Source organism: Vespa velutina, chromosome 2 (assembly GCF_912470025.1).
Source record: "Vespa velutina chromosome 2, iVesVel2.1, whole genome shotgun sequence".
In the NCBI taxonomy this organism is placed as follows: Eukaryota; Metazoa; Arthropoda; class Insecta; order Hymenoptera; family Vespidae; genus Vespa; species Vespa velutina.
The window spans coordinates 4,889,310-4,914,309 of NC_062189.1; the positions used below are offsets into that span (position 1 = coordinate 4,889,310).

The 25,000-nt window shown below is 35.7% G+C and overlaps 2 protein-coding genes across 11 annotated transcripts in view; one reads left to right on the forward strand and one right to left on the reverse strand.

The window, feature by feature from the left end:
* The window catches only part of LOC124947222 (E3 ubiquitin-protein ligase MYCBP2), a 173,524-nt gene that overhangs the window by 64,154 nt on the left and 84,370 nt on the right, over window positions 1-25,000 (forward strand). The window lies entirely within an intron of this gene.
* The window catches only part of LOC124947229, an 85,451-nt gene that overhangs the window by 59,687 nt on the left and 764 nt on the right, over window positions 1-25,000 (reverse strand). The window contains exons 2-3 of one of the 5 annotated variants that reach the window (XM_047489095.1): window positions 6,306-6,555; window positions 4,870-5,040 (exon numbers count right to left, since the gene is read on the reverse strand). The exons of 1 other annotated variant lie outside the window; for it this stretch is intronic. The gene's annotated coding sequence lies outside the window, so the exon portion shown is untranslated. Of the gene's footprint in view, window positions 1-4,869; window positions 5,041-6,305; window positions 6,556-15,488; window positions 15,640-25,000 lie in introns of those variants that run through there. 3 more of the 5 variants (XM_047489096.1, XM_047489100.1, XM_047489094.1) reach the window with 3 other exon arrangements.

Genomic DNA, 25,000 nt, shown 5'->3' on the forward strand with positions numbered 1-25,000 from the left:
CATCCTTTCTTACTTTGCTAGTTCTACGTACATATATACATACATGCATAGCTGACAATCCTTGCCTTTCCTTATGATCAAAGTCGTATATATATATATATATATATTTGAATTCTCTAAAAATACATTCTTTGTTCTTGTAAAAAAAATTCAAAGTTTATTAACAACGAATTCGATTACGATGTCGCCCTCGTTAATATTTTTCTTTTTTTTTATCTCATTAAAAAAATAAACAAGCGTATTCTTCATATTTTCATCGATAGTTTTTCCTTTCCTTGTTCATTTTATCGATGAAGTCATTAATTGAATAATCCTTGTCATACTTTCTTGTATACGTCAATGACAAGATTCTTCTCAAACAATACAATCTCTTAGAAAAGTTTACAAGTATGAAAGTTTGGTATTAAAGTTGCCCACCTCAATGGTCGAAGTTTAATTACTCGACAGATTTTCTTTAATTTTTGAATTCATTTTGAGATAGGTATTGTTAAAAACTTGTTAGTCGAACTTTGATACCAGCCAAAAGAAAAGTTAGTTCAATCGAGTTGAGAGTGTTCAATATAACGTGTCGATATAACGGATTATAGTTCCTTTAATAGCGTATTAATAATTTCAATGTTTTTGGAAAATTGATATCTTTATTAACATTCAATGATATTTGGTAGATCAATAAATTATTTTCGAGGATTATCGATTACAATTATTTTTTTATCGTCAATAATGTTACCTTACTATTATAAGAACATCGTTTCTTTTCTTTCTTTGTTTGTTTTCTTTTTTTTATCGACTTTTATTAAAAAATAATAACATTCTGAATGTTTCATGAATCGAACATTGCCTTGATTTTAACTACATCTATTTTTACTGCTTTTAGCAATTCATTCGATCCTATAATAACAATCAATGATTTAAATTCCAATACGATTTGACAGATCGATCGAGGAAACTTTGTTTATAGGCTGTTTTCTAGAACAACTGGAGACTGACAGATTGAATATACCGAATACATTACTAAAAGTTGCACAACGTTGCTGTGCGGTAACATAGCTCTACTAATTTCGAAACCACCCGCATTGGGGTTACTCGAATAGACATTACTACAGAGCGGAACTTCCTAGCTTGTAAGTACTTCTTGGTTCAGTAGTTTCTCGCGACTGTCCTGGAAACTTGTTTGGCACTTCATTAGAGTCACAAACCTTGCTGCTGTCCTCGGATGTTAGGTCAAAGAGAAGCTTAATTTTGTGAGAAACAGGAACACCGCTGATAGAATTCACGGTTTAAGCAAATTGAATTGAATTGACGTAAGGCAGATAAGAATATGTACTTATACTTTCATAATTTATTCAACAATTTTTTTATGAAAGAATCGCCGTTATAAAATGTATACAGGTATCTATATGTATACATAGATATGGAGGTACTTGTGTCTAGACACTTTTTCCAGTAAACTTAATATCCGTATAATATTACTGCAATTTTACATGGTGCGCGTAAACGCTGAGAGCATGCCATTCAATTTCGTGCCATTCAAGGCACGGAAGTTTTAATGACTCGTACCGGGTTAATTGTAAAAGTTGAAAAATAATGTGATTCGGCGCGTTACAGTCTTGCTCGGTACGAGAACGATTTTACCCGTCGTGTTAGAATGATTATTTCAATCTCGCGTACACGTCCTGTTATGGTTATTAAAATGCAACGTACTTTATCTCGCAAGGTACCACGATCGATTAATTTTTTTTTTTTTTTTTTTTTTTTTTTTTTTTTTTTTTTTTTTTTTTCTTTATAATCCATCCTAAAGTATTTTTATGAAGACGATTGAAAAAGAAATTGTTGACATATGATGTTATTAAATAAAATTACGAGAGAAGAAATGATAGAGAAATCACGTGAAATCCTTGGCGTTTATTTTGAATGGCTCAGAATTCACAGATCGTTCTTGCACGGTTAATTGCATGATACAGCCGGTCGAAAAGTTTTCTGGAAAATCGTTGGTCCAATGTTCGCAACTCGCGGCTCAGTTTATTTGGAGGATGGGTACACGTATGCATGAACGCGAGAGCATCGACGTGTATTGCACAGACTGTGAAGACACGAGCTGCTGCTCCTGCTACTGCTGCTGTTGCTGTTGCTGCTGCTGCTGCTGCTGCTGCTGTTGCTGCTATTGCTGCTGCTTTTTCTACCAGTAGATAGAAGTGTAGATATATGCAAGTGTGTGCATGGGAATCCTGTATTGCACTTATACTCGTTTTAATCCTGAAGAGCGTATTCGTCCGCCATCGTTGAAATCGTGGAAACTCTCTGGCTGGTTGCGTGTAATATCCGTAACACTCTTTTGTTAATAAAAAAAAAAAGAGAAAAAGAAAAAAAAGAAGAAAAAATAATAATAAAAAAAAAAAATACGAAAATAAAAAAGAAAAAACCAGACGTTGGAAAAAGGATTTTCGACGGGAATCATAAAAAGTTGACATCGCGTTATTCCTCGTTGTTAACTAGAAACGAATTTTGTTCGTTGTCCTTTTTTTTTTTTCTTCCTTTTTGCTTTTTTTCTTTTTTTCTTTTTTTTTTTTTTTTTTTGTTTCATCTCGACATAAAACATTGACGCTCAATTGGTATATATATGTATATATAAGTAGAATTACGAGAAAGAAATAAAATTGTCAATTTTCAAACCGTAGTATTATTTGGCAAAGCTTTTATTTAACTTTCTCGAAATGGAATACGCATGTGTATAGATACGTATGTACATGCATACTTTTGATTTTACGTCGTCGACAAATTGACATGATCCACATATATCGAAATTGCGTTGTAATTAACGTGGTCGCTTAACAAAGAATAGTATTTGTTCAAAACTGTAATTACGATTGGCATCGGCAATGGCCGTAGGATAGAACCTTGTAATTAAAATATTGCTCGTCAATGAAACTATGATTAATACGTGATTATAGTCTTCCTCGTTAGAATGTATATAGTTCGAACAATATTTGATAAAGTTCAAAATTTCATTAGTACGACTTCGATTATTACAATATCGTACTAAAATGACTACTTAGGATATAAACATAGGAAAAATTTTAAGTGCGCGTCATTTACGAAATCGTATTGTCAATGTTAAACTAAAATAAATCTGTCGTGTTGAAAACGGAAGGGATAACGAACGAAGATAACTGCGTGGTTACTCGTGATCGCCTTTGAGAAGGATTAGAAAACAAAAGCATCGTTAATCTCGAGATTATTCCTTCTGAAATTGAATTTTGCAAAAACAGAAGTTATCTCTGTCTCTCTCTCTCTCTCTCTCTCTCTCTCTCTCTATCTCTCTCTATTTCTTTCTCTCTCTCTCTCTCTTTCTCTCTCTCTCTCTCTCTCTTGTCTCTTCTCGTCTTTCCTCGGGTGTCCCGAGTAATAACACGTAGAACAATCGCCTTAACTCGAAAAGCCTTCGTTAGAAGCATTGCTTCCTTCCTAGTTTCCGACTCGTTTTTCGCTCGACAGAATTTATCTCGAGCGTCCACGTTTTAGTCTTTCTTCGAGAAGAAAGCATTTCGCTCGTATTCCTCGTTTCCGCATCGCCTACTCTCCTCTTCGATTACCTACGTTTCTTTTGCGATCCAAATGCTTGCACCATAATATCGCGCGCTTTAATATTTACTGTGCATTCCTTAACGGTGCATTAAACGCTCTACGTCGTTTCTTTTCTTTTCTTTTTTTTTTTTTTTCTTTTCTTTTTTCCTTTTCTTTCTCTCACGAACTTCTTCGAGAAACATTTTCTAAGCGTACACGTAGATCGAGATTTCCATTGAACTATCTCAATAAAGAAACTAACAAATCTGTTGCTCTCTCTCTCTCTCTCTCTCTCTCTCTCTTTCTCTCTTTCTCTTTTTCTTTCTATCTCTCTTTGTCTCCTTTTTTTCTCTCTTTCTCGCAAAAGAGTTTCATCTCGTATTCATATGAAAAGCTCTCTTGCTTTTTTTTTTTTTTTTTTTTTTTTTTTTTAAGCTCTTAAGAGACATTTTCGTTTTATCTACGTATATAATACGGAAATAAAAAATACAGCAAGCGAATATCATATATATATATATATATGTGTGTGTGTGTGTGTGTGTGTGTATACGATAGAACGTAGATTTTTATTGGATATAATCCGAGTTATTGACAATACGACCGAAAAGTATAGATATTAGAATTTTCTCTCGATAAAATCGGTCTTTCAAAGTAAAGACGTGTTGGCACCTTTTCTTCGGCCATGCAGTTCCTATCGATCTCAATTCAGGACGTTTACTTATTCCTCTTTGTTACGGTCTTACAAAATCTACGAGGTCTTCTTCGTATTTCGTAAGCTAACCCCATTAAGAACTGATTTGCATCTTCTCGGATTATCTTTATCGATCAAATGATCACGAAAGAGTTTGTAAATGTAAATATATATTACCTTCCTTTGGAACTAACTATCAGATAATATTTTATTTTCGAAGAATACAAAGGTAACTTTGATCGAGACGTAATTTACATTACGGTAATTAATCATTGATACCATCCTATTATCCGATCAAACTATAATATTTTTACGATCTTAGTTTACGATCGGATTAATACGGTGACTCGTTAAGTTAAGCGTAACGGAGATAATAAAGACAAGATCGAAGAATCATAGTTTCGCAAGAAAGTCTATACTTTGGTCCTCTTTGCTCGCGGGCAAGCAGAGTTTGAATTAAGAAGATCCAATCCTATCTTCGTATTGAAGTAGGAGGTCAAACTCAACGTACAAATCATTTCAAGTTCTTGAGCGAGTTCGGTGAGCTTCAAAACGGCGCGTTTGTTCGAGCGTAAAATTGCTATGATATAGAAGGAGGAGTAAGAGGAGAGACCGACCTGGTATATTCGCTCTTTCTCATCCAACTATTCGTCCTCTTCGTCGTTGTCGGCCCCACCAATAGCCAGCCGCGAAAATCACGAAGAATGCGCTTTTCGAAACTTTCGCTCGTTCTGCTTCGGAAAGATTGAATTATTCCTTCCATCCTTTGCGACGAGATGAGCTCACTCCTGCAACGAAGAGATACGATCGCGTGCGTTTGGCATTAAAACTGAATTATTATTCGCGATGGAAAAAAAAATATCTATGTACATACATATATATATATATATATCTATATCTATATATATATATATATGAGCCGTTTATTTTGAAAGTGGCCTAACTCCATTTATCCACAAATCGAGATATTTAAGGGTTTGCGTTTCAATGAATTTAAAAATATACATATAGGATATTAATGAGTCATACTACTTAAGCGTATCTAAGGCTGTTAAATTTATAGTTCCCATTAAAATAGTGACAATTATTAAGTGAATAATATGCGTTTTCTTATCAAGAATGAAGTTAGGCCACTTTCAAAATTAACAATCAGATTCATTATAAAATTTGAAGGTGCCCAAGTCAATTCAACATAATTTAAGATGCTTCAAATTGATAAAAACAATACTCAATTTATTTTACATATCTTTAAAATACTTCGAAAACATAATTTATGCGATTCAAAACATTTTTTAACTACATAACGTACAAAATTACGAACATAAATTTATTACAAAACAATTTACTACTCATCTAGATTTTGTGTGTGTGAAAGGGATTTGAAGAAATCATTATGTTCCGATGGTATATATCGTAATAGATCAATTATATCCTTGAATTTTGCTGTTATAATTTGTCTGATATTTTTATACAGTGGTGTCAATACAATATTTTCGAACTTTTTTGGTCTACCCCGACGTGGTAATAAATTCAGGACTTTAAAATTTTCATTTTCATTCATTGATTTAAGTATAAATGGAGTTAGGGCACTTTCAAAATAAACGGTTAAATTATTGAACTAACTCTAAAAACTTATGTGTCAAGAATTATTATATTTGCTCGGAATATAAGCAACCTGAAATGTTTTACTGATAAATAAGATAAAATTGTACATGTAATTATAGCAACCGGAAAAAATTGACAAATGGAGTTAAGCCACTTTCAAAATAAACGGTTCATATTTATAATAAGAAATAAAACGAGACGTTAGATATTAAAGTTCAATTAAAATATAAAAAGGATAAATTTTTTTACTGCTACCTTTTTTTCATTGCTATCAGCAATCGTTTAGAAAACGCGCCTATAACGACGAAACATAAGAATTCGCGTTGAGTCGTTCCACGACTCTCATACGTTTGAAGTCTCCCGCCATTAAATATGTTCGCATAAGTACTCCGACGCTTTTTGCATGTCGTTCTCTTTGAACATACGTTCTAAGCTCCGTTATACGTACGTTTATAATGCGCTTTGTGCAAAAACCAACGATGATTCGCGGTTCGTTAGGGACGTAGGTATGATTGTCTTGCTTGCGCAACCATAATTGGTCCAATTTTTTTATTCCTCGACATCAAATAGATTTTTCTAACGACTTATGCTCGATGCTCGTTGCTCGCCCGAATTGATTTCTTTTTTTTTTTTTTTTATTTGACTCGACCTTTGTCCTGATATCTAGTTCGTCAAGATGATAACAGAATCAACAAATTCTAAAAGAAAGAGAGAGAGAGAAAGAGAGAGAGAATTAGAGTTAGAGTTAGAGTTAGAGTTAGATTTAGAGATAAAATATTTGCAAGCAGATACAGATAAGACGAGGTACGCGAAGATGCGAGAATGTTTGTTCTTGTTAATGGCTTTGCGGAATTCTAATTTACTCTACTTTGTCGGTCAGAAAATCACGTTGACCAAGCTATCGATCTTACGATTCTATCGACATACAAATCCTTTCGTTTCAACGTTTGTACATTTGCTCATTAAAGAATAGATATTTTAGATTCCTTCAGTTCTTCGATAAAATCTATGTATGATACGAACGAGAATGAATCAAAGAATAATGAAATTTTCGTATCCATATATTATATTCCTTCTCGTCATTATCGTATATATATATATATATATCTCGTATGTATATACGTAAAATGTGGTGTCCCATGAAACGTATGATAAAGGGAAAATCATAAAACGGAGAAAATAGATGAAAGAGAAAGGATGAGTTCTAGAAAATTTAAAGAACGGTACTTGAGTTATATTTGTTGAGGAGGTGGAGAGGAAGGACGAAGTATGGCATGAGGTTTGGATATTTTTCTCCCTCTTGCATTATTTCACTCCAGTTCCTCGGTATCTTTGACAAGAATCCCGTACGGATACCTAGTTTCGTATTTTTATTTGCCCTCTGTGTGTACTCGCCTATGTTGAAAATTCGTCGAAGCTGAAAAAATTCAAAGCAATGATCATGTATCGTCTTTTCGCGAATGCGTAGATAGGTAGGTAGGTAGGTAGGTAGGTAGGTAGGTAGGTAGGTAGGTAGGTGGATAGATAGGTAGGTATTCGTTGCAAGTTTGCGTACGTAACACGTTCGACCATCAAGATCGTAGAGTCGAATACGAGAGAGGAAAGTAGGCAATATCGAAGGATAGAGAACGTGCAAACAGTCAAAGTTTACATCCGAATACGTTCAACGAAATATATACAATTTCATCATTTTTATTCGTCCAAGTTATCATCACATTTTAAATCGAGTCTCTTCCAAGATCACGATGACGTATGAAAAAGGTAAAAGGTTTACGTTGCTCTTTCAGTTATGATGCCTTTATGTCAGACTTAACATCTAAAAGTTAACATCTCGCGTGGACAATGTCAAATTTTCCATAGTCCGGGAAGAAGTTGGAGCGAACAATAGTATAAGATATCATCTAACGTTTGCTTGCTAGTCTCGGCAACCAGGAGAAGTGTCGAGAGTTAGTGAAATTTCTTCCCTCGAAAGTTCCTCGATGCAATTTCAACGGACCATCCTGGATGTGCCACCGAGTGGAATATTTTTCCTTTTCCTTTCTCCAACCATACTTTTTAATATCCGTCTTTTTTTTCTCTTTCTCTCTCTCTCTCTCTCTCTCTTTTTCCTGAGCATTCGCTCCATCGCATCGCGATATTTAAAATAAGATGCACCGGAGGTGATACTACTCAGTGAAAATGTTCATCTTTGCTTGAGATTTTTCTTTTCTTTCTTTTTCTTTTTTTTTTTTTTCTTTCTTTTTTCTTTCTTTTTTATCCTCTTTTTCTTTTCTTTTGCTCGAAAGCATGATAAATGTAATCATAAAAGCAACGTCTTTTCGACTATACCGAAGGACCATCCTCTTATTCGAAAGTTCGAAGAAAAAATCAATTGAAAAATATCTACATGACCTAGAATCGTTAAAATCAATGCGACCTCTAAGGCTGATCGAATCGATTTCTTTTTTCGAGGTCAAGAAGAACTCTTTAATCGCTTGGATACTGGTACGAACACCAAAGCCATCCTTAGACGATTTCTTGAAGAATTTCATTCTGAAAAGTTGAACGCGCGGATCCGCGCGCCTTTTTTCTCGCTTCCTTGGCGTTTCCACGTTCTGATCGAGAATGTAATTTCCGTCAGGTCCGAAGAATCCAGGACGATTCCGAAATGAAAAGGGCAAGGGAAAAAACAGAGAGAGAGAGAGAGAGAGAGAGAGAGAGAGAGAGAGAAAGAGAGAGAAACTCGGCACGTCTGACACCGATACAATTTGCCCGATAGAAGAAAGCGAGAAAGCACTCGATAGTTTTTTCGTGGGACTTTTGTACTTTCTTTTGGCCTTTTTTCCCCTTCCTTTCTTCCATCCTTTCTTTCTTCTTTTCTTTTTAGTAGTGTCACCGCCCTCATCGCCCTCTCCCTCCCCCCCGACGCTCCACCTTTTACTGCTGCAATTTTATAGTCCCTCCGAGATCCGTCTTGCTGTGCATTCGTCCGAGTAAATCTCGCATAGCTTTCGATGGATAACGTAAGTGTAAGTGATTCCTCGAATCACCCGAGCTGTATCTACCTCCGGAATTTGATCTTTCGAAAAAATTTCTCCAAGTGTTTCCATAGATTTCGTACTTATTCCTCAGTCAGTATGTCTATAAAGTATAATTTCTGAAAATTTCTATTCACCTTTCAATATTATATCGCTTTTATGATCGTAGATCGTAATTGTAATTGATTCAAAATTTGTCAGGAATAAATGATTAAAATGTATCATTCGCATTATCGAACTTCTTTCATCGATTATTATCAATGGCGATCCAGAGGGAATATTTTCAGCTTAAAAAAATTTCATATATCCCTTTGTCCTGGTACAGGTGTTATTATTCTAACGAAAACTTATCTCGATAGGAAAATCGGAATAGAATCTTTCAGTCGAACGATTGCGAACGATTCGGACTTCTCGAGCCATCGAAGAAAATCCCTTGTTTCCGTTCGTTTCACCGGGATGTACCGTAAAATCTTTTCCGACAGTGGAATTTCAAAAGCCAAGTTCCGTCCTACGATCTGCTATCGTTGCTTTCTCGCATAGAAAGAAACTCGATAAGACTCCCCACTCGTTCTCTTTTCTCTAGTTCGTCCATATCGGAGAAATCCGATATGGAAGGGATGCATCGAGTTGTCAACCGTAGCTACGAGAGTTAAACTCCCTCCTCTCTTAAAATCCTCCCTTCCTCTCACTTTTCCCTCCTACATCCCCTTTTGTAGTATGGTTCTCGTCACCTTCGATATTATCCTTCCTTTTCCTCGAGATTCAAGCTCCGAGTCTTGTCCGATGCTTTCGATCTATGATCAAATCGGTTTGACCTCGATACCTTTCGATCTATCTTACTACCATCACTTATCTCTGGGCTATTCAAAGGAGTACTTCTTGACCTCAAAATGTCCAATTCCTTTTCTTCGCCGTTTCGTTCGAAAGTTTACCCCTTAATCCTATTACGATCGAAGAGCTTCTTAAAACCGAGTTAAGATCGATATCTATCGTGAGGATTAACATCATCTAGGTACACGTTTTGCATCTACTTAGAAAGCTTCCTACTACACGATTTCGCATTACGGTTAAACTACTTTCGAATCGAATCTTCGAACAAGACGCGATACACGTTTGCCTCTCTCTCTTTCTCTCTCCCTCTCTCTTTTCTCTCTTCCTCTCTCTCTCTCTTTCTCTGTAAGCACGTCACGCGGATGATGTCCTCTCGTAGAATTCCCAACTTCAAACCTACAGATCTTCTGTTTTCGTATGTAGTTCTCCAGACGATTTTCCACGATATAGATATATATACCTCGTTTCGAGACGGAAAGTTGGAAACTTCTCTTCTCTTATTCTCTCTCTCTCTCTCTCTCTCTCTCTGTCTCTATTTCTCTTTCTCTTTCTCATTTTACATAGAAACGTTCACTTACTACGCTTCGCTTCTGTCATTCTTGATAGTCAGATTAAAACTACGTACTTAACATAGTCTTTATTAGTATCGATTTAACATGGTACGAGAGAAAAGAGATGAAAATAGCTAGAATACATATATATGAATATATATGTATATATATATATATATATATATAGATAGATAGATAGATAGATAGATAGATAGACAGATAGACAGATAGATAGATAGATAGATAGATAGATAGATAGTTGAGAAGAAAATAGAAGAGAATAGATGAGTTTCACCATCGACGAGCCAATATAATGGCCGTCGGGTGGTTGGTTGCTTGTCTTGGAATGGAAAAAACAAAAGAACAGAAGATATACTTCCGCTTTTATCGTTCCACTGGCGAAAGGAAAAAGGTGGAAAAGTTGGAATCGAGTTGGACCTTTGGTAGATCGCCTTGATTGGCCTTATGACCTTCTTGGATCCCTTCCTTGTTCAATGTCCGATAGTAGCGAAAGAAAAGGGTTAAGGCTTTCGCATTCCGACTTGGAAAAGACGAATAAAAAATGAGTTCCTAATTTCTTTTTTTCTTTCTCTTTTTTATTTCTTTTCTTTCTTCTTTCTCTCTTTCTCTCTCTCTTTTTTTCTTTCTTTTTTTTTTCTTTTTCTTTTTCTTCGAACGATCTAGTATCAACAAAACTCTTAACACTATCGTAATTTTTTTGATAAAACGCGACATTACCATCTTCATGGAATAGAAATATTATTGATGCAACTAGTTCGTGACACCATCTCACATGACTTGTAAATAAGTTTTTTAATATTATGGCCACGCCGTTATGTATTTCTCTGGAGACTCTATTTACTTTACGGGTCACGGATCTTCTTTTTTTTTTTTTTTTTAACATCGTACCGTACACCATCATGAAAATTCTTATTATCATTCTTATCTCGTAAGGCAGTTTTCTAGGTGAAAATCTGTTGATGACGAAGAAGAGATACCACATCTTCTAAAACAGTCTCTTACGCACTTTCCCCAAATTAGATGCACGAACTTGCTGATTCTGCGTAACTACTAAGTTAGACCTTCCCGCGAGACAATATGTAGATAAGCAAAGTTTCCATTGTCTTTGGATACATTCATCTCGCTTGCAGACGTTCGCGCTTTCTGAAGAACGTTATTAATCATGCGCAGTATATAATTTTCACAGGCGTTTCCAACCAGATTACATGAATATATATATATATATATACACTTGCCTATATCACTTCGTGTAAAAACAAAATCGATGTTTCGAAGTATCTACATCAATTCGTTCTTACAATATATCACGTTAGTCGATCGAACTAAAATAAAAATATCAATTTCTCAAGATCATGGTTTAACAATCACGTGCGGTTTTTCTTTCCCCTCCCGTCCCCTCCTCTCCCCTCTCCCCTCTTCCCCTCGCCAACACAATAGTTTTCATTTCAATCGGAACATTTCTTTCGCTTTTATTTCATTCGCTACTTCATGATAGAATGATAAAAGAGAGAAAGAAAGAGAGAGAGAGAGAGAGAGAGAGAGAGAGAGAGAGAGAGAAATTATTTTCAACAATTTTACTTCCCAAGAGACGTGTGTACGCCACTATTTGACTGCAAAGGCGCCCCTAATATTTGATCGAATCTCTTCGATTCCGAAAAAGTTCGTGAAAGTTACGCTGCTCTCTCAGTGAACGTAGGCTTAAGAGGAGGACTTGAAAGAGAGAAAGAGAAAGAGAGAGAGAATGAGGACAGACGAACAAACCAAAGAACGAGAGAAAGAGAGAGAGAGAGAGAGAAACAGCATAGATTCCGTATTCGAAAGAAAGAAGAGGAAAGAAAAGAGAGAGCTTCCAGAATGGCTTGGAATACGGACTTAAATATTTACCCGATGCAAACAGAAAACTCAGTGCTTCGGTGTAGCCAACCAACCCCTTTGCTTGGAAACATTTCTGTAGAATTCGGTGTGAAAGATGCCGTAGATCGAGTAGCTTCACTCTCTCTCTCTCTCTCTCTCTCTCTCTCTCTCTCTCTCTCTCTCTCTCTCTCTCTCTCTCTCTCTCTCTTTCTTTTTCTCTTTCTTTCTCTCTCTCCCTCTGTTTCCCTTTTTTCTTCATTTTCACACATGTTCCATTTTTTCGGTAGCTTCTTGATTCTTTTTTCTTTCTTTCTCTTTCGTCTTTCTCGTTTCATTTTTATTTCCTTTAAAAAAAAAAAAAAAAAAAGTCTCCTCGCATTTACACAACCTTTTGCTCCCAATTTCTTAAGAGTTTTCTATCGTTGACTATCTATCTATCTGTCTATCTTCCTCTCTTTGTTACGACGATAAAAGTAGAACAATTTTTATATTGAAACGCGCGGCCATACAAAACGCGCGTGTACGCTTTGCCAGGATGGAGAAACAGAGTCTGACACTCGAAGTGTACCTTCACGTAGTACTACCCAGCGCCACGCTAATGGATACTCGTCCGTTTCTAAGGAAGCAGGAGAGAAGAGAGTTGTGTTGGCGAGGAGAAAGACCAGGAGGAAGAGGAGAAAGAGGAAGGAAAGAAGGTATGCTTCGACGACCGAGTCTGCCGTTGGAACGATTTTTACGCGGCAAAACGCGAAAGTTACGTGTACGGAGAAACGAGAATGGTAGAGAATACGAGAATAAGAGAAAAGAGAAGGAAAGAGAAAAAGAAAGAGAGAGAAGGAGAGAGAGAGAAGGAGAGAGAGAGAGAGAGAGAGAGAGATAGCGTCTTCGTGAGAAACGGCCGATTGTTTCGACGTTTTCTACCGGCTGGTGGGAGAGGAGGTAAAGGGAAAGATGAAGGAGGGTAGGTAGTTGAAAGGAAAATCTATGGTGGAAACGACGAAGGAAGTCTTTCTCTTCTTTTAAACGGCCAAGATACTTTCTTTGCGTCGTTGAAAATTCATGAAACTGTTCTTCGACGTCGTTCTGTCGTTTCTTCTTCCTTCTCTCGAATTATATGGTCGCTCTTCTTCTTCTTCTTCTTCTTCTTCATCATTTCTTTCTCTTTCTTTTCGTTTCCTCGTTCTTTACGAAAAATATTTCAATCGTTATTCGAGTACATAATTTGTATTTATCGGCTAATCGACGCATATCTACTTTCTAGTAATTAATGGAAGTCCTGTATGTTAAATGTAATATAGTAAAATGATGAACGTTTAATTTGTTCAAGAATAAATTAGAAAAATTCTTTGGCAAATTTTAATTAGTATTTACCTTCTGATTACATTGAAAATATCTATATGTCAAAAAACTGATAGAAATATTTTTATATGCAGTATACCTATATATATATATATATATATATATATAGGTATACTGCATATTATTATACTGCATTTATATTATACTGCATTTATATATATATATATATATATATATATATATATATATAAAGAATAAGGAAAAATTCGATTAATATAAATCAACATTTTGCGTAGTTAGATTTATTAACTTATCTGTTATCTACGTGTTAATTTTTATATGCATTCCAAAATATATACATACGTCGGTTATCGTGAAATGCTCACGCGCTGCTTAAATAAAGTTACAATGAATGTTGATAAATAAATATTACAATGCGTTTCTCGCTTTATTGAATTAAAATAGAAAGCTCTTAAATTAATTTTGTAAATAATGGGAATTATAACTTCGGGAGCAATACGTGTATGGTTTCGCGTTATTTGAGCTCCTATAAACAGTCTCGGTAATATTAGCTGTTTATATTATAAATACAAATAGCGGACGGAAAATATTTGTCACTTTTCTTTTTTTCTTTTTTCCCTTTTTTACTCATTTTTTATTTGTTTATAATCCGTGCGAGCTTTTAATGAGGAAAAATATGAAATTAATTGACTAGATGTTAATTTTATAAAGCACGAATGTTTATTATCCCGTTCATCTTATCGTTCTCATTGTAAATTATATCATGAGAAATTTTATCCATAAGTTATTATCCACAACACGCGTTAACGATCAAAGGGAAACCTCATAGCACTCAATGATAATTCCAATTCTTTTCGATTTATTCTACCATAGCATAAGAGGCGACAGAATAACGAGTATGTATATACATATGTATCAGCATATATATACGTACATATATATATATATATGTATATATATATGCTGATACATATGCATGTATGTATATATATGTATGTGTATGTTCATTCGTCGAATCGTGGGATCCTTTGAGGTTTGGCATCGTCATACATAACATGTATGAAATTTTAACGCAAAATTGTAGCTGGTAGTTCCGACCCTTTTGAAAACACAGCTTTGCCCTCCCAACAAAATTCCTATGTCCCTTTATCATAATCGATGTTGATAGGGAACGAAGGATGCGTAGACGCAAGTTTCGTTCGTGTACGTTTTTAATTAATCATACCTACGCTTACTACGTAAAATACGAATTGTAAAAGTGCCGTTATTTGTAATTCATTGGCACGTAATATTACGCTTATTTTTTCGTTTTTTTTTTTTTGTTTTCTTCTTTTTTCATTGATCGTTTAAGCGCAATGAATTCTTCGCGTATTTTCAAAATTATTTATTAATTACGCTTAAATGTATTGTATTTTTCACGTCAGCGAGCATCCAGTCCCAATTTCAGATAAGATTATATTGTTGTCCTTTATTTAACGAAAAAAAAAAGAAAACCACATAGGATATAGCGTAACTTTAACAATACTCTTAATTAATAACAATCTTACGAATATACGCGCATGACTTTCCTTTTTCTTTATCATCTTTAAGTCCTATTTAATATATATTTCGTCGTAATACACAGAGTCGTACAAAAGGAATCTTTTCGATAAGAGAAATTTAGCCTCGTTTTTTTTCTTTTTTTGATCTCTTTAAACCCCGTTTATTATATAATTTTTTTTTTTCAAATATAAAATTAATTTATATATTATTTGACATATCGTACAATTCGTTAGACGTTTATATTTGCAAATTTGTTAATACATAATTTTGATTAATGAACACGATCGAGCTCGGAATACAATTGAATAAAAATTTAGCAAGTAATTAAAAAAAAGTAAAATTTAGCATTTATATTATAACAAAAGAATTGTTTTTTGTAAACATCTCGAGAAAGCTTGATTACATCCCAGTAAAAGTATCATCGTTTCATCAGTATGCCAAGCGCGATCTATGGAGTGGTTTGCCCGTAGAATAAGGAAATTAAACCATTTATACCATTCTTGTAGCTGTCACGTGCTACGAAATACGAGGACATCCAAGAATATCCTAGCTTTCGCCTCTGTTTCTCGGCGGTAGCTCAATTTTTCCTTCATCTTCTTAATTCGGGAATGAGGTGGAATTCTTAAAAGCACGACGACCTGACGAGCTTCAGGAAGTACAATAGAATTCGTGCGAGTAATAATTTAACACGTAAAATAATGTTTCAACTTCAGTTAGAAAAAAAGAGAAAAAAAAAAGAAATAATAGAAAAAGAAAAAAAAAAAAGATAAGAGAAGGAAGGAAAAAAGAAAGAGAGAAGGAAAGAGAGAAGAAAAAGGAAAAAAACAAAAAAAGAAAAGAATAAAGGATAAAAAGATAAAAATAAAGAAAGGAAAATAATCTTCTATCGAGTACCGATCGTGAGCACAAATTTCATTCGACTCTCGAATCGAGCGATTTAACAATTAATTACACTTTTCCGTCTGGATTCAGAAGCAGCAGAGGCTCGAAACTACGGTTCTCTCAGAGTCAAACGTTCCTCTGAGAGTAGCGAGCACTCATGGTGGGAAACTCGTTTCTGCTCGAAAGAGTTGTCCTCCCTTCTGCTATCGTAGTCCGTGCTTTTAAATGAAAGAAAAACGGAGAGAGAGAGAGAGAGAGAGAGAGAGAGAGAGAGACAGAGAGAGAGAGAAAGAGAAAGAGAGAGATAGAGAGAGACCCATGGCGTCCGTCGGATTCAATGACCGCTTTTCCAGCACGAATCGTGCTTCGAAGTGAATTACCGAAAGAGAGTTACGGATAATTTCAGATACTCCAGATGAATAGACCTTTTTCTGTTTCCCTCTTTCTTTTCTCTCTCTCCTTCTCTCTCTTCTCTTTTCCATTTCTTTTCTCCTACTTCCGCCTTCACCTCAGTCACTCCTTTTGTTAGATTTCTTGATATCATTCAACTCAACCGTGCTGATTTTCAACAGAGAGTTCGCAGAGTTCTCTCTTCTGCGAAATTTGCTTTCATTTTTGCGTTATATCCAGAATAATCGGCGCTCATTTCCTCGCTCTCTTTCTCTCTCAAAACTCGAAACTCAAGCATTCATAGACAAGACTACTAGTAGTAGTCTCGTGAATTAAAATCTGACTGATGTTCGATTCATCAATTCGTCGACATTCCATTTTGTTGACGTTCGTTTGAATTTATTAACCTTATTTCGATTATTTTAATTTTATATATATATATATATATATATATATATATATATATCTTATTCACCTTTTCAATTTTTGTTCATTTTAAATACGGCCGAATGTATGGAATCGTATCGATTCTTGACTTCCTTTTTATTTTTCGAATGTTCCCTTTACAGCTTGATGCGGTTTCCTATCGATCGATCGAAGCTCGTTGACTAAGAGTTTGGAGGAGGAGTCCATGCGGCAGATAGCTGCTTTCGAAAGTAGCTCTTTTTGAAAGGCATCTAATTCTTTACACGGCAAAGCTTCTTTACGGCGGTGCGGCTTCTAGAGATCCGGCGACTAAAAGGTCCGAAAATCCAATATGCGAGTGGGAAAGCACGTAAGACCAGTTTTGCTAAAAGGATCGTTCGTCGAGGCTTTCACTAAGTCTCTTCTTCAAACTGTTTTTGCGAATGATAGTTGCGGCACCTCGATTCCTTCATTTTTCGTTGATATTATCTCGGCTTCAAAATGAAAGGATAAAGTTTCAAGCAAAGCAAACGGATATCGATCTAGTCAGTTGTTTGACATTATCATCCGATGGTATTCTTTTGTTCTTATTACTTTATCCTTTTCTCTTATAAAGAAGGTAGAATAAAGAAAATCATGAAAATTCTCTTTCGTCTTCGTTTCGAAACAACGTCTGAACGTCGTGATATGTGACTAGAAGAGAAGAATCCCAGAAGCGAAAGCGCGATAGGCGAGTGTCCTGACAAAATGGTACGTGCCCTTGGGAACAAACGGGCGATGCATTTATGAGATTTAAATCGCCTAAGCGGTCCATTTCCGCGGTTATGCATTATTCACCAACTCCTCCCGGTTCTTGAATGTTTTATGTCTTCGTCCTTTCCTTCTTCTTCTTCTTCTTCTTCTTCTCTTTTCTGTCGTCTTTCTCTTTTCTTTTTCACTCTAGTCTTTCTCTCTTCTTCTTGTTCTTCTTTGTCCCCTTTGGCCCTCTTCTTCTCGTATCACCCCTCACACTTCGTAGAACTTTGAAACGTTGTGACTGGCCGCGAGGGAGAAGAAGACACTCTCGAGATGGACGACGAGTCGGAACGAAGTAGTTTGCGGTTTTTGTCTTTCCCAATGGCACGACCGCTACGCATCGTCTATTACCATTTCTCATGTAGCCGATTCTAAATTGTGAGCAATCACTTGACTCGTGTCTTCCTGATATTTGCATACATTATGTTCTCGTATTACCCTCTTTATCGTAAATTGTTTCTATTCTTTATCGCTCGAAGTCTTCAAAACTGCTAGCTACTAAACCATGCGAAAGAAAGAAAAGAAAAATATGAGACCTTACGAAACTCTACTCAGTTACTACCAAGTACGTACCATTACGTCTTTATCATATGGTCGAACGTTTGTCAAACGTTTAACCAAAAGCTTTCTATTTCTTTATACTTTCTCAAAAGATTTCGCAAGTGATCCTTTTACCACCACTCTCTTCTGTTTTTCTACATCTACATTCAATACCATGCAAATTTCATTGGCAAGTATATCAAAACATCCCCTACCTAGTTTTTCCCTCTCGTCGTTGATACGTCTTTCAGTATTCTGTGCGCTCCTCTCTCAACAAATTTACTTTACCGTCCAAAAAGAATTTTCGAAGACGCCAGTCAGCCAGTCAGCCAGTCAGCCAGCCAGCCAACCAGCCAACCAGTCAGCCAACCAGCCAGCCAGCCACCCAGCATCCAGCCAGCCATCCAAACAGCCAGCCATCTCACAGCAAGTGAGCAAACGACCGGTGAATTTCTTGAACGAACATGGCCACTGTCCAGTTTCGTGCTCCGCTTACGCCTTTAATTACCTATCTCTTCTTTCTTCTTCTTTTCTTTTAACAAGATTTTTCTGCCTTTTTCCTTTTTCTTTTTTTTTTTGTTTTTTATTTTTTTTATCCGTTACGTGACAATTTTTCCTAATTTATTAGAGGAGATATGAATTAACGCGTACGTCGACATTTTAGTAATGCATGAGTACACAAGAAAGACGAAAATCGAAAGCTTTTATCGTTGTTATCACAATACTGAACCTTTTCTCACGAAACTTGTCCTCTTGTTCATCTCGTGCGAATCAGTATTTATAGTGTCGTAGGCGTCGTCGCACTTTTTCTTTTTTTTTTTTTGTTTTCTTTCTTTTTTTTACCTCGGGAGCTTTATTTTTACAAGCGCCATTATTCAGGGCCGAACATGCGACGGAGTCAGGAGTAAGAGCGAGCACAAGTCTTTCTTCTTTTTTCCTATTCTGAAACACTGGCTAACCAGTCTGATCACTGACGAACGTGCTACCTAACTCCTTCTTTCCTCCCCCCCCCCCTCCTTCCCTCTCTCTCACTCTCTCTCTCCCTCTCTTTCTCTCTCTCTCTCTCTCTCTTTCTCTTTCTCTTTCTCTTTCTCTCTATCTATCTCTCGCTCTTTTTCTCTTTAGCATATACACGCAGACTTGTCAAATACGTACGTGTGCTTCTATCCCTTTGGCTTACTCTCGGTCTGCAGGATAAATAAAGGTTAAGGTTAGATTAAGTATGGGGATTCTAACGAACACCATCCGGGCTATCGTGGCTTCTCGTGAAATATACTCGCCCGTACCCATCTCTTTAGGAAATTTCCAGGGGCGTAAATTTTCTACGGGGCATACCTTTGGAAATTCTTTTGTCTGCTGTCGCGAGTTCGAAAGCCAGATAACACTTTCTGTTTGATAAGTTATACATGAATTTATAACGATGCGAAATATCAATCGAGATCAGATAGACTTAGTTTTTCTTCTCTCTTTTTTTCTTCTTTTTCTTTTTCTTTTTTTTTTTTTTTGATGATTTTTTTTTTTTTTTTTTTTTTTTTTTTTTTTTTTTTTTTTTCAATTACCGAAGTCATGTCAACTGTGAACAGTATGAAATAATAATATCATTATTATTCATTACAAGGATTAATGAATTATAATCATTCGTAAATGTGCATATTATTAATAAATGTTATATTTTGTTTTTTTTTTTTTTCTTTGTCGTTTTTATTTTTTTTGCGCATATTTTATCGGATTATCGTCAATTTCGTCGTATTTCTAACTATTTCCGTCATTGTCTTCGAAAAGATTCATGGTTTCCGAGAGAAGGAAGAAATTCGAAGAAAATAAGAATGGCGAAGAGGATTGAGAGGGGATGGACGATGGTTGGCTGTGGCGTGGGGGAGGTGGTATGGTGGAGGTCAGAACTATCGAAATCGTCGGCGCGAAACTATCTCACGAGTTTCCGGCGGAGCCGATAGACGGAATGGGAAGCGCGGAACGGAAACGGACGATTAACGAGAGTTTCCGCGGGAGCGATCGATCATTTAACTCAACCCCATCGCGTCTCCGTCTCCGTGATTATTCTGCACCGAGCCGGAAAGTCGTGGCTCGAATTGCAGCCGATCCGCTCCCGACATAGCCACGTTAAGCGCGCGCGAGCGCGCGCACACCCTCGATCTTTCACTACTACTACTATCACCACCATCGTCATCATCGTTGTCGTTGTCGTTGTCGTTGTCGTCGTCGTCGTCGTCTTCGTCGTTGTCGTCGTCGTCGTCGTCCTCGTCGTCGATTTTCTACTTGGTTTGCGAACTCAGCGATCGCTTTGTTTAAGAAGCTAAAACGAACACGCGCCGATATCTATTTGCTTAGACTATTCCTTTCACCGATCGATGGAGGAACGATTAGGACGAGTTTCTTTCTTTTTTTTTTCTTTTTTCTTTTTCTTTTTCTTTTTTTTTTCTTTTTTTTTTTTTTTGATTGGAACTCGTATCAGTAGACTAATCGATCTCTTGGAGATGTTTCGAAAGGAGTGTATTTGAAAGTTTGATTAGATCGATATTAGAAGGATTAGTAAATTGAGAGTGAGTATTTGTATGATAACTCATAGATACGTAATTAGAAAAATTAATGTTAATATTTTTTTTTTTTTTCAATACCGAAATTATATATTAAAAAGTTTTTAAAGAATTTCATTATCTCGGTGTTGTATATAACGTCGACGACATTAATTAAAACGATGTTGATGTATTTTACGTTTTCATGATGGGATTAATTAATGAAACTAGTAACTCTTAGAAATCAGTTTCGGAAAAGTTTTTCAAGTATCGTTAAGAAGACTTTGTCGGTGATTTGGTGATCGATCTTTTCGTTCCAACCAACAGATAGAACTTTGTCGGTACGCGGAACAAAGCTGTCGAACAATCTCTTCCGTGTAGAGAATGGCGAGGTCGACGATGACGACGACGACGACGACGACGACGACGACGACGACGACGATGAGGATGAGGACGAAGATAGGAGCGAGAACGAGGACGACATACTGTATTCAGATTAAACCGCAATTTCGACGTGTAATTGGAACGAGATAGGGACACAATGCGAAACTGTCCTATACGATGACTTCGATCCCTTTAACTCCCTTTTAACCCGCTTAAGTCATAGAGCATACACCTGATTACTAATTAGATTCCTGGGATATGCTGAAAGTGTGTGTGTGTGTATGTGTGTGCATGCATGTATGTATGTGTGTAGAAATAGAGAGAAAGAGATAGAGAGAGTTTCCCACCAGCAGTGTTTAAAAAGTGAATCTGAAAAACGAGATTTATCAATATCATCGATCGTTCCGCATTGAGCTTTGAAAGTAATAAAAATAATAATCATATATATATATATATATATATATATATATATATATATATATATATAATCATGATTAACGATTCCAATTCCACAAACATCGTTAGTAATTTCCTTTCAACATGTTACCAGCGTATCAACTAGGTCGTAACTCTCGTTTTTTTTTTTCGAGGATTCTTTAACGATAAAACAAAATTTTTCCTTTTATACGAGTAAGAGAGAGAAAGAAAGAGACAGAGAGAGAGAGAAAGAGAGAGAGAGAGAGAGAGAGAGAGAGAGAGCGAGAGAGAGAGAGAGAAGGGGAAAGAGTTAGGGAAAGGGAGAGGGCAGTTGCAGTACGATCGAATTAAATCGAGTGCACCGGCCAAGCTCGACTCCGTCACGGATCACTCTCGATCGCGTTCTCTCGAGTGAAGTGCAATTAATTATCGTTAAATTGGATTGACGATATTTCATGAGAAGGTAGAACTACGGGACGCTTCCACGGATCATTGAGTCGGTAAATCGACTGCCAAGAGCGGACGTACTCACGGGAAATGTACCTAATCGGAGTAGGAGAAGGTCGGTTGTATGTCGCTTATCGCAAGGATTTCTTAAGGTTCCATCAATTTTATCGTATATCGTTCTTCTCGACTCTCCTTCTTTTCCTTTTCCATTCGTCTTAAATTAAAAGTCGTATGGGAATCGACAAGGAGTCGTGATCAATCGTATAGCCCTTATCTTTTTTTTCTTTCTTTCTTTCTTTCTCTCTTTTTCTTTTTTTTTCCTTTTTCTTTTTCTTTTCTCTTCTCCCCCCCCCCTCCCCCTTCCCTTAATTATTTCAATCACTTGACATAAATTCATTGACGTCAAAATAAAAATTTTCATTCGTTTTCATATCTTTCATTTTCATTTTTTTTTTTTTTTTTTTTTTTTTTTTTCTTTTTCTTTTTCTTTTTCTATTTTACATAGAAAGATAAAAAGAACAAAATGATGCATGGAAGATTCTCTTGAACGGTGCTTCGTTCAATTTCACGGTGGCTTCGACTCCACAAATTATTCGATCTTTCATCGAACGAAACCCCTCTCTCATCCTCGAAGATGTCGAATATAATATTCGTTTGGCTTTCCGCGAAGGGGTCATCATCACGTTGGCGGAGGTTAATGTCACGGTGGTTTTCTGCGATATTCCATTAAGAGGACGCCTCTCGCGTTATCGTTCTATTAAGCTGCCTCTTCTATCGTGCCCTCTGACGCTCGCGAAAAGTGGTTACTAGGAGTGAGAAGAGAGCGACAGAGAGAGATAGATAGATAGATAGATAGATATATATATATATATATATATATATATATATATAGAGAGAGAGAGAGAGAGAGAGAGAGAGAGAGAGAAGTAGAGTTATAGATAGAAGGGGAATATCGGCGGTTACGTCGCCGCCGCGTTTATTCCGCTTCCAAGCTGGTGGCCGACATTGCGGCTGGCGGCGCGTCGATTCGAATTTGAATTCGCTTGCTTTTGCATTTAGATCGACGACAAATAAACCATGAAAATAATTTTATTTCTGTATCTTCCATTTTATTCATATTGTTATTTATATGAGATATATAAGCTGTTCCTTCGTTTTAGAGATTTCTTTTTCTTTTTTTTTTTTTTTCTTTTTTTTTTTTTTTCTTTTTTCTTTTTTCGTACTCCTCATATAATATTAACCCGTTAACTATAAGTCTATTTAAAAAATATACGTTTACATTGGATGGCAAAGATTATTAAATAATAAATATATTCGTCAAACTTAATGCATATACAGGTTGTAAAATTGAATTAAATTATAACGAAGTGATAGGTTTGAATAATCAATAATTTTCTTGATTAAATACTTTTGATATTATTGACAAACACTTGTTAATAGTGTTTAATGAATCTTTTCGTTATGAAGAAATGGCAATTGTGTATGTTTGTCTGTGTGTATGTGTGTGTTTGTGTGTGTAATAATGAGTAATGCGAAAAGGGAAATGATCTTTTGTTATTTGAAATAAAATTTTTGTGAGAATTAAAAGTTATTCGTAAATTGAAGAGTTTTTAGAATACCGAAACAACAATGGAATAAAATATGTATATGAAAGTAAAAAAAAAATTCATCAGTACGTCGTCATCGTATCGTTTCCGCATCGTTTCCGTGTCGTTTCCGCGTCGTACTCGCGTTGTGTCCGCGTCGTGTCGTGTCGAACGGCCCAAGGGGTTTTGAGAAAGATCGGAAGCTTTTTGAAAAAGATAAGAGAAAAGGATTACTTCTCCGGAATTTTATTCCAACCACTAATAAATGGCACGTGAACATGACAAAATTTCTATCTCTCTTCAGAGCCTTCATTTGTCCGTATATACTGTGCCATTTCTATGTCGAATTTACATTTTTTATTAGATTAGATTCAGATTCGAAATTTGCGGATATAATTACAAACAATCCAACAGAAATATGTCAAAGGTATTAATAAAGATCCGAATATTGAATCGTCGTAAAAAACTTTCTGCACTAAAACTTTTCAATGTCTAATAAATTTTTTTCTTTTTTTTTTTTTTTTTTTTTTTTTTTTTTTTTTTTTTTTTACGCTTTAAGCTTTCTTAAAATATCTCTGAAATGTCTTAAATTAACGAGTACATTTTGATTTTCATTGGAAGCTTTAATTCAATTGTCAGAAGGTAAATTTTCTTTTTTCCTTTTTATTTTTTATTTTTTACTTCTTTTTTTTTTTTTTTTTTCTTTTTTTTCTTTTTTTTCTTTTTCTTTCACACAACGAATGGTACATATTCGACGTAACATTATATATTCCCGTCACCTTGCGACAAGTTCCAACAAACTTTTCAATTTTTATTTATAACCTTTTTAAACTCGTACGCGACAAGTTAGACATTTTTATTTTATTTCCTTCTTTTTTTTCTTTCTTTCTTTTTTGGTTTTTTTTTTTTTTTTTTTTTTTTTTTATTTTCTTTTTTCTTTTTCTTTTTTCTTCTTTCTTTTATTTTCCAACCAAGAGCCAAGAACGCATAACGTGTTTTAGTTTCTTCTCAAGTAAACTCGATGATATCGCGAGGCGTTGTTGCGTCGTCGAGCTAGAAGTTCCACGGTGGTCTATCTATTAATAGAAACACATGTGTGCTCGCTGGCACGCATGACGAGGGCGCACCCCGATAAATCAGTCATAATGAAAGAACGCTTGGCAATAGTCGTTTGCACCGACGACCGGCACTTCTCTTAAGATCCTTCTTCTCATCTCGTCGTCGTATCTCGTCGCTGCTTGCAAAAGCATTAATTGACGAACGGAATCTTCAATTTTTTTATTCATTTATTTATTTTTTTATTTATTTATATATATATTTTTTTATTTATTTATTTATTCATTCATTTATTCATTTATCCATTCATTCAATCATTCATATATTTATTTATTTAACCTTTTTGTTTTTTCATCTTTTTTGTTTCTTTTCTTTCATTCGAAAGTCTACCTCGAAGTAATCGTCTTATCAATGGTATACACATCGTCTAAGGGTTTTCCTTTAATCGTGAAATTAGAAACGTACACGAAATTCCGTGCTTTTGATCGTCGCACGAGGAAAAGCCTGAACGATCGCAGCTTTATCAAGTACGTTCAAATCCCGTTTAACCGAGTTTTTTCGCGTGAACCCT